Source organism: Staurois parvus, unplaced genomic scaffold (genome assembly GCF_062004578.1).
Source record: "Staurois parvus isolate SC_StPar_1 unplaced genomic scaffold, SC_StPar_1.0 ptg000059l, whole genome shotgun sequence".
Lineage (NCBI taxonomy): Eukaryota > Metazoa > Chordata > Amphibia > Anura > Ranidae > Staurois > Staurois parvus.
The window spans coordinates 2470216-2483511 of NW_028317855.1; positions in this window are offsets into that span (position 1 = coordinate 2470216).

Here is a 13296-nt window from a genome sequence, read left to right on the forward strand (position 1 = left end):
GTTGACTCGGTGCCTGCAGTCTGGCCAGACGACTCGGTGCCCGCAGTCTTGCCAGACGACTCGATGCCCGCTGTTCCGCCAGTTGACTCGGTGCCCGCAGTCTTGCCAGACGACTCGGTGCCCGCAGTCTTGCCAGACGACTCGATGCCCGCTGTTCCGCCAGTTGACTCGGTGCCCACAGTCTTGCCAGATGACTCGGTGCCCGCAGTCTTGCCAGATGACTCGGTGCCTGCAGTCTTGCCAGACGACTCGGTGCCCGCAGACTTGCCAGACGACTCGATGCCCGCTGTTCCGCCAGATGACTCGGTGCCCGCAGTCTTGCCAGACGTCTCGTGCCCGCAGTCTTGCCAGACGACTCGATGCCCGCTGTTCCGCCAGTTGACTCGGTGCCTGCAGTCTTGCCAGGCGACTCGGTGCCCGCAGTCTTGCCAGACGACTCAATGCCCGCTGTTCCGCCAGTTGACGTGATGCCCGCAGTCTTGCCAGACGACTCGGTGCCCGCAGTCTTGCCAGACGATTCGGTGCCCGCAGTCTTGCCAGACGACTCAGTGCCCGCAGTCTTGCCAGACGACTCGATGACCGCTGTTCCGCCAGTTGACTCGATGCCCGCTGTTCCGCCAGACGACTCGGTGCCCGCAGTCTTGCCAGATGACTCGGTGCTCACAGTCTTGCCAGACGACTCGGTGCCTGCAGTATTGCCAGACGACTCGGTGCCCGCAGTCTTGCCAGACGTCTCGATGCCCGCTGTTCCGCCAGTTGACTCGGTGCCCGCGGTCTTGCCAGATGACTCGGTGCCCGCGGTCTTGCCAGATGACTCGGTGCCTGCAGTCTTGCCAGACGATCCAATGCCTGATGACCCAGTGCCCACTGTCATGCCTGGTGACCCGATGCCCGCTGTCGTGCCTGATGACTCGATGCCCGCTGTCGAGCCAGACGATCCAATGCCTGATGACCCAGTGCCCGCTGTCATACCTGGTGACCCAATGCCCGCTGTCGTGCCAGTTGACTCAGAGCCAGCTGTCACGCCTGGTGACTCGGTGCCCACATCCTTGCCAGATGACTCGGTGCCCGCTGTCGAGCCAGATGACCTGATGCCTGGTGACCCGATGCCCGCTGTCGTGCCTGGTGACCCGATGCCCGCTGTTGAGCCAGATGACCTGGTGCCCGCGGTCGAGCAAGACGATCCAATGTCTGATGACCCGGTGCCAGCTGTTGTACCTGGTGACCCGATGCCCGCTGACGAGCCAGATGGCCCGGTGCGTGTCGCTTTGCCTGGTTGCCCGGTGCCAGCTGATCCGCCTGGGGGCCCGGTGCCTGCTGCTCCGCCTGGGGGCCCGGTGCCTACTGCCCCACCTGGTGGCCCGGTGCCCGCCGCCCTGCCTGGTTGCCCGGTGCCCGCCGCCCTGCCTGGTTGCCCGGTGCCAGCCGCTCCGCCTGGGGGCCCGGTGCCTGCTGCTCCGCCTGGTGTCCCGGTGCCCACCGCCCTGCCTGGGGGCCTGGTGCCCACCGCTCCGCCTGGTGGCCCGGTGCCCGCCGCCCTGCCTGGGGGCCTGGTGCCTGCTGCTCCGCCTGGTTGCCCGGCGCCTGCTGCCCTGCCTGGTGGCCTGGTGCCTGATGCCCTGCCTGGTGGCCCGGTGCCTGCTGCCCTGCCTGGTGGCCCGGTGCCCGCCGCTCCACCTGGGGGCCTGGTGCCTGCCTGGTTGCCCGGTGCCTGCTGCTCCGCCTGGTGGCCCGGTGCCTGCCATCCTGCCTGGTGGCCCGGTGCCTGCTGCTCCGCCTGGTGGCCCGGTGCCCACCGCCCTGCCTGGGGGCCCGGTGCCTGCTGCTCCGCCTGGTGGCCTGGTGCCTGCTGCTCCGCCTGGTGGCCCGGTGCCTGCTGCCCTGCCTGGTGGCCCGGTGCCTGCTGCCCTGCCTGTGGGCCCGGTGCCCGCTGCTCCGCCTGGTGGCCCGGTGCCCGCTGTTCCGCCTGGTGATCCAGCGTCCAGCCTGATGTGCCTCCGTCCGGTGCCCAGCTCGAAGTGCCTCCATCCGGTGCCCAGCCCGATGTGCCAGTCTTTGATATCCGGCCAGTCACCGGACCCGGGCGGTGGAACATTTTGCCCAGCTAGGACTGTTTGGAGCATCCTGAGGCCGCTCCTTGAGGGGGGGGGGGTACTGTCAGGAATGGACTTGCCAATAGTGGTGGGACTCACCTGCCTTGTGGGCTGCAGTACCAGGGCTGGCCAGCGGGTGCTCTCAACAACCAGAGGTTCACTTCCGCAATTAGCCATCACCTGGGGCTGATTGCAGGTGTATTTACGGGATGGCCAGACCTGCAGTCTGTGCCTTGGTGTGTGTTTTTCCATGGGCTCCTGTATCTTGTAACCTGCATTCCTGTTCCTGTTCCTGCCTGACTTGTTGCCGACCCTGCCTGATCCTGACCTCTGATGACTTCTCCTGTTTTGGCTTGTGACCCTGACCATTCTCTCCGCCTGCTCCTCCTGTACCTACCTGCCCGATAGTTATCGACCCGGCCTGCCTAACTACGTTGTGCTCTACATGTGTATGTACCTGGGTATCTGTATCAGTTTAGGTTTGGGTTTGTTTCACCTTGTTGTATGTATTTGTGTTAGCTTGGGGTTTGGTGCACTGCGTTTATGTTTGCATTGTTAGTCTTTAATAAAGCGTCTTATTTATACCATTCTGAAGCTTGCGTTTCCCTGTGTCAGTCCACACACTTCTGGTCACACCTGCATCTCTGACAGGCAGTCTCTCCAGGTCCGAGGAGGCGTCTGGGCAGCCCGAGGACAGTGGCAGGGATGCGGCCGAAATTGAGGCCGCGGCTTCTGCCGATGAGTAGGCCGCATCGGCGGACTGGCTCTGCATTCGAGCGCTGGAGGCCGCGTTTGTTTTTCCCCATGGCAGCGGGGAAGGTCAGCAGAGGGTGAGGACAGATGTGGGGAACAGATTCAGCTCCCCAGGAGGCCGATTATAGCTGTAATGTGCCCGGTGGCGGAGGAGCGCAGAGGTCAGGTGGCCATATCATGTGCTGCTCACAAGCGCCCCCGTGAGTGTTACTTTTTAATCTATTTTCATAAACTTTATGGGTACACAGTATGTCAGCTTCTCTCTCCATATAACCGGTATATCGCCTTTTATTGAAAATTTGGAGGACCTATAGCTGAAGGATATCCCCATAATCCAGGGACAATAGGGTTAACAGCGTGACCAGACCAAAGTTCAGTAGGTGTCAGGAATGGACTCAGCACTGGTGGTGGGACTCACCTGCCGTGTGGGCTGCAGTACCAGGGCTGACCAGCGGGTGCTCTCAGCAGCCAGAAGCTCACTCCTGTAGTCAGCCAACACCTGGGGCTGATTGCAGGAGGTGTATTTAAGGAATGACCAGGCCTGTGATCAGGCCTTGGTGTATGTTTCCCATGAGCCCCTGTACCTGGTATCCTGTGTTCCTGTCTCGTTGCTGACCCTGCTTTGATCCTGACCTCTGCTGACCGTCTCCTGTTAAACCCCTGGCTTGCCTTACCATCCTTCTGCCTGATCCTTGGTACTGCGCTGCCCGATACCTGCTGAACCTGGCTTGTGACCCCGACCATTCTCTGCTTGCTCCTCCTGTACCATGCTGCCCGCACGATACCGACTCGGCCTGTCTGACTACGCTTACTTCACCCGACGATCCATCCATCCCGCACGGATCACCTTTAGTAAGTCTGCCTGCCTCTTCCCATCAGACTCCGTTCCTGCACTCCCCTGCCAGTACTCTCTACCACAGCCGGACGCACTCAGGGGTCGCGACCTAGTTCCAGTCTGCACCAAGTCCATCCCCACCATCAGGGGCCCTGGTGAATAGCAGGCTGGGACTTAGACCCCACGCCCTGAGAAAATCCGTGCTGTGGGCTGCTAGAGACACTGCCAGGCAGCACCTGACAGTACCTTACGGCCTGCCTGACCATTTCACCTCTCCAGCCTGACTACGCCTGTGTTCCTGAAGCCTGCTACTTCCCTGTGTCAGTCCACACATTTCTGGTCATACCCGGATCCCTAACAGTAGGTCTAACCATCAGGTGAGAGACTGAAGGTGAAGGTTCTTCACAATTGGTGATTCCAATTTACCATTTTTTTGAACACTTTGACTTTCACGTGCATGTTTCATTTGTTATTTTGATGAATGGTTACATTATCCCTATGGTACATTTATTACCAATCCAGCAGGTATTATGATATGCACAGAGGATTTGGCATAGAGTTTACGTTGACCTTTAATATTCATTGTCTGTAGCGCTGTCCTGTCTATTATATTATTTTTTAGATATGTGGTGTGATCATATGATGACTTAGCAGCAGCAGATTATTTTACTCATTCATTCATACATATATTGTTGCACACCATTACTGCGCACAGGTTGCTTTTATTATATCTTGCATTGCTGTTTAGCTGTTGGACAGTCTATTTTTCTGCTGTTTTGGTGTTACTTATTTCATATCTACCAAGTTTTTTACAAAAGAACAAAAATTGGTTTGGGATTTGTCTTTCATGGTGTATTTTTTGGGAGGTATATTTTATTTCCTTTTGCAAGGGCATCTTTTTTATACTGGAGTGTGCAGTATACACGTGTTGCGGACACAGGCAAAGCTGCCTTTTGATTGCAGCATGTCAATAAATACTTGCATGATAAAGTAAGGCTGGCCATACATTATACAATTATCTGCAGATTTTTGGTTTAGATTTACCAAAAACCATATAATAGGAGGACAAACCTAAACAACACTTTCAGTTGTATCCAATTAGGCAGGCCCTTGCACTACATAGTTGAAGGTAAATCTAAAGGAAATTGGGCAGAAAATCTGCAGATAATTGTATAATGTATGGCCAGCCTTAGTGTATTAAGAGTTTCTGCATGTGCAGGTTCTGTAAAACAAAGAGTTAGTCAGGCTACACCATCTAGATGTAGGGGTATGCTATACAGCTTTCAGCATGCCCAGGAGTTGGTTTACTGGCTGTTAAAGCCTTCTACTTCTTCCACTTAGAGCAGCCAGTTGTCTGCAACTGCTACTAACATGCCCTCTTCCTCCTCAATCTGTTCTGGCAATTGACAAAGAGGAATCAATGGCATTATTTGAGAACAAACAATCACTGACTTGCAGGAAGGTGATTTTCATGAGCAAGCATTCCTTTTTTCAGATATTTAAGATGAGGAAGATAGGATATTAGGCATGTAGAAGCAAGAAACAGTGATGTTTCATCAGCTGGAGCTTACTGCAAAATTGGCTCAAGGGGTAAGGTGTGAGTGGATGAAGTGGCAGGTCATGTGTGGGTGCCACCAATTGTTGAAATGGCATGTTCTGAGGGAGAGGCAGAACAGCAGCAAGGGAATATTTTGTTCAGAGTCAGAGTACTAGAGCAGTCCTAATCCTTTAGGCTTCACATAGCAAAGGTCACGCACGTGCTCTATTCCTCTGCTTTGCTGGAATATTTCTGCCCCGGGACCTTCAGCAGTTTGCAGAGTTGCTAACCCTCAATGATTTTTTAACTGATAAAGTATACAAAATTTACTGACAGAGCACATTTGTGTACTTACAACCTGGAATATGTCGGGCACTCTTACAAAAAACTAGTCAAGTCAAATATCCAGAATGATTAAGTGGTTTGTTGGGGTTTGAACTTAAAGTCAACCTTTAAAAAAAAAAAAAAAAAAAAATGCACTTTTTTTTGCAGGTATTTTTTTTCTTAGGAGCCTGTGCAATGTCAGAGTCCTGCAGATTGACATTAGAGCTGTCTGCCCATACCTCCGATATGAGTAGGCAGTTACTGAAGTCCAGGATGGTCAATGAACTACAAGAGCGCTCACCAATGCCCTTAAAGAACTGCAAGCCATCAGCAGCATTGGCTGATGATAGTTGTAGTTTATTCATTCACAAAACTGTGTGAGTGAATGATGTGGCTGTGTGGGTGGAACCCTGGATGGGCCACATGGTTTTCAAATTGTGACAGCGGGTGAAAAGGGAAGGTCCCTTGCCTGTGGTACCAGGGAAGGGGGGATTGGGGGTGAAGTGGTGGATTCTGTACATGTTACGTGTTACACCATAAATACGGGTGTAACGTAACATGTTCAGAAAGGTTAATTTATCCTTTAATGCTAAAAACCTGCTACCATCAAAACATGTTAAAGAGGGTCAACTGGAGAAAAAAAAAGGTATGAAAGAAAAGGTGATGTCAAATTGTCTAAATTTAAGTGCTGGCTTAAATAGGGATGGTTAACCCCTTGATGCCTAAGGGTAAAAACATTAATGCCTAAGTAAAATGTTGACATGTGCTAGTAAAACCATACATATCACAACTATATTATGTATCCAGGTGGATTATACCTTGTTTTATTTCAGGAAAAACTGGGCTTTCATTTGGTGGTAAATGGTAATGGATTTCTTTTTATTATCAAAGGAAAACTGTCCCAAAACAGTAAAAAAAAATAAAATAATTTTTTTTTAAATTTAGCTGTGTTTCTTCCTTGTTACTACCATAACCTACTGCCAAGGAACAACCCAAAATAAATTCTCCAGCTCCTGACGATCATAGCGATACCACATATATGTATGTTATTTGTTGTTTGTACCCGTAGTGCAGCCCAAAAACAATAGTGTACATTTTGCTTTTTTTTTTACCCAAACACTCACCCTGGCACTGAAAAACCTTGGTCTGGGTATTTTTTTCTTTATTTGTTTTATTTTTAAAATATTTATTTATTTATTTATTTATTTTTTTACACACTGTTGATTTTTTTCTCTCTGCAAGGAAAAAGAGAGATACAATTTATCTCTCTTCTCCATACTGTCAAGGTCCTACCTTTTCCCAGAGGTTATGTTACTCCATGTGCTGGCATCCATCTTGGATTTCTGCTGAGCATGGTGGGAATTTTTTATGCCTTCAGGTCTCTACGGTCCATCCCCCAGAGGGGTGTGGCTGAGTACATATAAGTCTGTGATCCGCACATGCTCTTTGCACTTGTGTCTTTGTCTTGCTACAGCTCTGTGTATACTCTCGTGACTCTTCTGGTATCTGACTCGGCTTGTGACTAAGACCATTCTCTGTGTTTTCCTTCGATCTGACCTTCCGTTGCTGAACCCGGCCCGTGACCTGTGATTCTCTGTCTACTGTTCTGTACCGTTTTGTCCCGTTGTGGTCGACCCGGCCTGCCTGACTATGCTATTGTCATTCTTACCAGCTACACGCCGTTGGCGGCGGCCATTACCGCTGAGGGACTTCGGTCTGTTGGTGGTGGTTGTCGTCAGCCAGTGCGTTACCCTGCCACTAGGCCTACCTGTCCATTCCACAGCCCTGCCCTGACATTACACATGTGCCATGAATCCTGACGGTGCAGGTACGCCTTCGCTTCCAATGTTGGTCGCCAGACTGGATCAACAGGATATCCTGTTGGATCAGTTCACTCAGGCGTTGCAAACTCTGCTTGCACGCACCGTGCACCTTACTCCTGGTGCTATTAGGCCGGTTGTCACTCCGGTGGTCGCTCCCGCTGCTGTTGCGCCTACCGCCGCGGCTGCTGCGGCACCCGCAGCGCCCAGAGGTATGACTGGTTCAGCCCCTCTTCCACAGCGCTTTGGGGGTGAGCCGAGTCAGTGTCGTGGGTTCCTCAACCAGGTGGGGATTTACTTCGAATTAATACTCCACGCTTTTCCGACTGAGAGGTCAAAGGTGGGTTTCCTAATATCGCTACTCTCAGACAAGGCCTTGGCCTGGGCAAATCCCTTATGGGAGAGGAATGACCCAGTGATTCACGAGTTTTCCGGTTTTGTCGATGCCTGTACTGTGGCCTTGGTGGGCACTTTCGGCAGTCCTGTCCGGTCCATCCGGGAAACGCTCGCACCTGAGATCCTGTCGGGGACAGATCTTGGGTGGAGTCTCCTCGTCCCCGGCGTTCCGCAGAGATAAACCACTGATCACCGTTGTCCTCTCTTGGGCGGAGGGCTCGGTGACGGCCCAGGCGTTGGTAGATTCTGGGGCCGGCGGGTTGTTTATGGACAGCTCGTTTGCTGCCCAGTACTCCATTCCCCTGCAGGCTCGAGTTACCCCATTGGTTCTCGAGGCGATAGATGGCAGGCCCCTGCAACCATCGCAGGTTACCCACGAGACCATGCCAGTTGAAGTAGCTATTGGGGCTGTTCACAGGGAGTTGGCCTGTTTCCAGGTGATTTCTTCTCCGCACTACTCGGTGGTTTTGGGTATCCCTGGCTCCAGATGCACAATCCAACGTTTAATTGGCGAACGGCCGAGATTCTCTCGTGGTCTCCACAGTGTGGGGCCGGGTGCATCCGTGGGCCGGTTAAGGTGTTGTGTGCCTCCTCGGACTCTGCGTTGCCCACCGATTATGGGGAGTACCAGGATGTGTTTGATAAGGTACACGCTGGTGCCTTACCTGCTCATCGTCCTTACGACTGCGCCATATCCTTGCAACCCGGTGCCACTCCTCCGCGTGGCAGGGTGTATCCTCTCTTGGTTGCGGAGAATAAGGCCATGGAGGAGTATGTTGCGGATGCGCTTTCCCGGGGGCACATTCATAAGTCTACTTCCCCAGCAGGAGCGGGCTTTTTCTTTGTAAAGAAGAAGGGTGGTGAATTGAGGCCTTGCATCGATTATAGGGGTCTCAATCGAATCACCACTAAGAATGCCTACCCGATTCCCTTGATTACTGTGTTGTTCGACCGTCTTAAGGGGGCAACAGTCTTTACCAAACTTGACCTTAGGGCGGCGTACAACCTCGTACGGATCAAACAGGGGGATGAGTGGAAGACTGCGTTTAACACCAGAACCGGTCACTACGAATACCTGGTGATGCCCTTCGGGTTGTGTAACGCGCCCGCAGTTTTTCAGGAATTCATAAATGATGTCCTTCGTGACTTGTTGCAGCCGTGCGTGGTAATTTACTTGGATGACATCCTGGTTTACTCTGCCTCCATGGAGTCCCATATCCAGGATGTCAAACAGGTGCTGCAACGATTACGTGAGAATGAACTTTTTTGCAAACTTGAGAAGTGCGAATTCCATCGATCCCAAGTTGCCTTTTTGGGCTACATCATTTCTGCGGAGGGATTCTCCATGGACCCTCAGAAGGTTGCGGCGGTTCTGCAGTGGCCTCGTCCCAATGGTCTTCGGCCCATTCAGCGATTTTTGGGTTTCACCAACTACTATCGGAAGTTCATCAGGAACTTCTCCACGCTGGCAAAGCCTCTCTCAGACCTAACCAAGAAGGGCAGTAATCCTCACGAGTGGCCATCCGAGGCCATCGTAGCTTTCGAGGCTCTGAAATCCACCTTCGCTCCGGCTCCGATACTGTCTCATCCCAATCCTGGATTGCCCTTCGTCCTTGAGGTTGATGCATCTGAGATGGGAGTAGACGCTCTCCTGTCTCAACGTCGGTCGCCCGATAGACCCCTACTTCCCTGTGGGTTCTACTCCAGGAAGCTTTCCTCTGCAGAGTGCAACTACCAGATTGGAGATAGGGAGTTGTTGGCAATCATTCTGGCTCTCAAGGAATGGAGGCACCTGCTCGAGGGCTCCGCGGTTCCAGTCCTCATTCTTACCGATCAAAAGAACCTGACTTACCTTTCGGAGGCCAAACGATTGACACCCCGTCAGGCCAGATGGGCCTTGTTCTTGTCGCGGTTCAACTATGTGGTCTCCTATTTGCCTGGTTCCAAGAATGTCAGGGCTGATGCATTATTGTGGCAATACTCTGAGTTGTCCAGGGAGGACTCTGAGCCAACCTCGGTCATACTTCCGGATCAGATCCTGGCTGCCATTCGCACCAGTCTGACTTCTCCCCTTGGGGAGCAGATTTTGGCGGCTCAAACTGACGCTCCTCCCAAGAGACCGGAGGGTAGATGTTTTGTACCCGAGGGGTTGCGCACCTGTCTGCTGCGTACCTACCATAACTCCAAAACTGCCGGCATCCGGGGAGGAACCAGTTGTCTTGGGTCGTCTCTCGGTTGTTCTGGTGGCCAACTCTCTGTGCCAACATCGCCTCCTATGTAGCGGCATGTTCAATCTGTGCCCAGAATAAATCTCCACAGCATCTTCCAATGGGTCTTCTGCAACCCATTCCCAATGGGGAGCATCCTTGGTCACACCTGGGCATGGACCTCCCTGTGTCTCGGGGTCATACGGTCATTCTCATGGTCGTCGATCGTTTTTCCAGAATGTGCCATTGTATTCCACTCAGGAAATTACCAACAGCGCAAGAACTGGCCACGGTCTTTTCCAGAGAGATTTTTCGCCTGCATGGGTTGCCCAAGGTGATTGTCTCGGACCGCGGGAGTCAGTTCGTGTCCAGATTCTGTCGTGCCTTCTGCTCCCAGTTGGGTATTAGTCTCTCTTTTTCTTCAGCCTACCACCCGCAGTCCAATGGGGCTGCGGAGCGTTCCAATCAGGCCTTAGAACAATTCCTTCGGTGTTATATCTTGGACCATCAGGACGATTGGGCCAATCTCCTGCCTTGGGCAGAGTTTGCCAGGAACTCGGCGGTCAACTCCTCCTCCGGGATGTCTCCCTTCATGGCCAACTATTGGTACCAACCCGCGGTATTACCTGAGAGGTTCTCACCACAGGACATTCCGGCTGTGGAGAACCATCTTGCTGCCCTGCGTTCTTCATGGGGGCAGATCCAGAGGGCCTTGAAGGACTCAGCTCAGCGTCAGAAGTTCCAGGCTGATCGCAGACGGTTGCCCGCTCCTTCATACCAGGTCGGCGATCGGGTGTGGTTGTCTACTCGTAACCTCAATCTTCGGGTGTCCACACCCAAACTAGCTCCCCGTTTTGTCAGTCCTTTTCGCATTCTCCGCAAGGTGAATCCGGTGGCCTATGCCCTTGCCCTTCCTCCTGGGATGCGGATCTCCAATATCTTTCATGTATCGCTGTTGAAACCTCTGATCTGCAATCGCTTCACTACCTCTCTGCCTCGGCCCCGTCCCATCCGGGTTGACAGTCATGAGGAGTATGAGATGAGCTGGATCCTGGACTCTCGATTGGTGTGCGGTCGATTACAGTTCCTGGTTCATTGGCGCGGTTATGGTCCCGAGGAGCGTTCCTGGGTTCCTTCCGCAGATGTCCATGCTCCTGCCCTCCTCCGCGCTTTTCATACCCGCTTTCCTCAGAAACCTTTTGTGGAGCCGCGGAGGGGCCCTTGAGGAGGAGGTACTGTCAAGGTCCTACCTTTTCCCAGAGGTTATGTTACTCCATGTGCTGGCATCCATCTTGGATTTCTGCTGAGCATGGTGGGAATCTTTTATGCTTTCAGGTCTCTGAGGTCCATCCCCCAGAGGGGTGTGGCTGAGTACATATAAGCCTGTGATCCGCACATGCTCTTTGCACTTGTGTCTTTGTCTTGCTACAGCTCTATGTATACTCTCGTGACTCTTCTGGTATCTGACTCGGCTTGTGACTAAGACCATTCTCTGTGTTTTCCTTCGATCTGACCTTCCGTTGCTGAACCCGGCCCGTGACCTGTGATTCTCTGTCTACTGTTCTGTACCGTTTTGTCCCGTTGTGGTCGACCTGGCCTGCCTGACTACACTATTGTCATTCTTACCAGCTACACGCCGTTGGCGGCGGCCATTACCGCATCCGGGGTGTCTCGGGGGCCGCGACCTGGTTCCTGGCTGCGTCAAGTCCATTCCCACCATCAGGGGCCCTGGTGAAGGGCAGCCTGGGACTTAGACTCCGCGCCCTGAGGGACTTCGGTCTGTTGGTGCTGGTTGTCGTCAGCCAGTGCGTTACCCTGCCACTAGGCCTACCTGTCCGTTCCGCAGCCCTGCCCTGACACATTCAGAGTGAAAGAAAACAGGGGTGTGGGCTTCACAGTGACTGATCACTGTGATAGCCAATCACAGTGATCAGGTGACCTGGAATTGAAAGTTCCAGGCCCCGGTCTTTGTGCTGGGAGAGCATGCCATGCGGCGCTCTCCCAGCACAAAGACAGCTATTCAAATATGCAGCCACATGGAAAAAAAAGCCTAGTTCTCTGAGGCCGCATATTTGTGTGACGTCTGCCCCAAGGGGTTGAATAGAGTTTGAGCCTATTTTACCCCTGTTCACACTAGCACACATGCTGCAGGCTGAATGTGGGTGTGGTAATCGATGCGACTCCTGCACCTGCAACCACACGCAGCCGCATGGTGTTACTCTTTTGCGAGATGCATACATGTCATCCCGCAGCATGAATGCAGGAACCCGTACGGAAATCACATGGTCAAAAAGAAAATGCAGTTTCACTGTGAATTTGTCAAATGAATGGGCTGCCGCGCCTGAGCAAATACGGGCTGCATGGCCCACAGTAGTTTGAACTGGGCCTAAAGTATTACACTTATGCAGTCTTTGTACCCACAAAATACTCCATATCAACTGTTCTATGAGCAATATCCTCACAGATGCATAAACCTAAAGGTTCTTTTAAAAAATTAAAGGGGATAAAGACAAAGTGCTAACACTTTGTCTGAGCCTACCTTGAAGATGAACTTAATTAAAACAGTTACAAATTACACAGCAATGGGCAACTGTTGTGAAAATAAACACTTTAACCACTTCAAGTCCGGACACTTACCCCCTTCCTGTCCAGGCCAATTTTCAGCTTTCAGTGCTATTACACTTTGAATGACAATTGCGTGGTCATGCAACACTGTACCCATATGAATTTTTTAGCATTTTTTTTTAGACAGATAAAGCTTTATTTTGGTGGTATTTATTCACCATGTGTCACCATGGTGACACTGTACTACTTGTGGGGGGTGTTGAAGATTTTGGTTTTTTTTTACACTGATTGCTTTTACACCCATACAGGCTGTAAACACAATCATTTCTCCTTCTCTCTGGCTGCATTCTTGCAGCCATTGAGAAGTACTGTGTGAGCTGTGATTGGTCACAGCTTGTCACATGGAACAAGGCTGTTGTGAATAGCCTTGTACCATGTGACCTCTGTGATCATTCACAGATTTCACACATAGTAAGCAATGATGTTAGGAAGTGACATCTTGCTTACTACTCTGCATGTGATCACTGATTGGCCTCGCACAGAGGTCCCATACGATGATCGGTGTTCCACTGTGTCCGGAGGACACAGCGGGCACCGGATTGCGGTGTTGCACACTCCCAGGGAGCGCACACAGTCCAAAATGGCAGGCGCCGTTTATGAACAGCATCCTGCCCCTGAACTGCCACCGTCCAGCCGTTTATATACAGCGGCCGGACAGCAAGTGGTTAATCAGACATAAGGAACAGATAACATGCGAGTTAGAGTG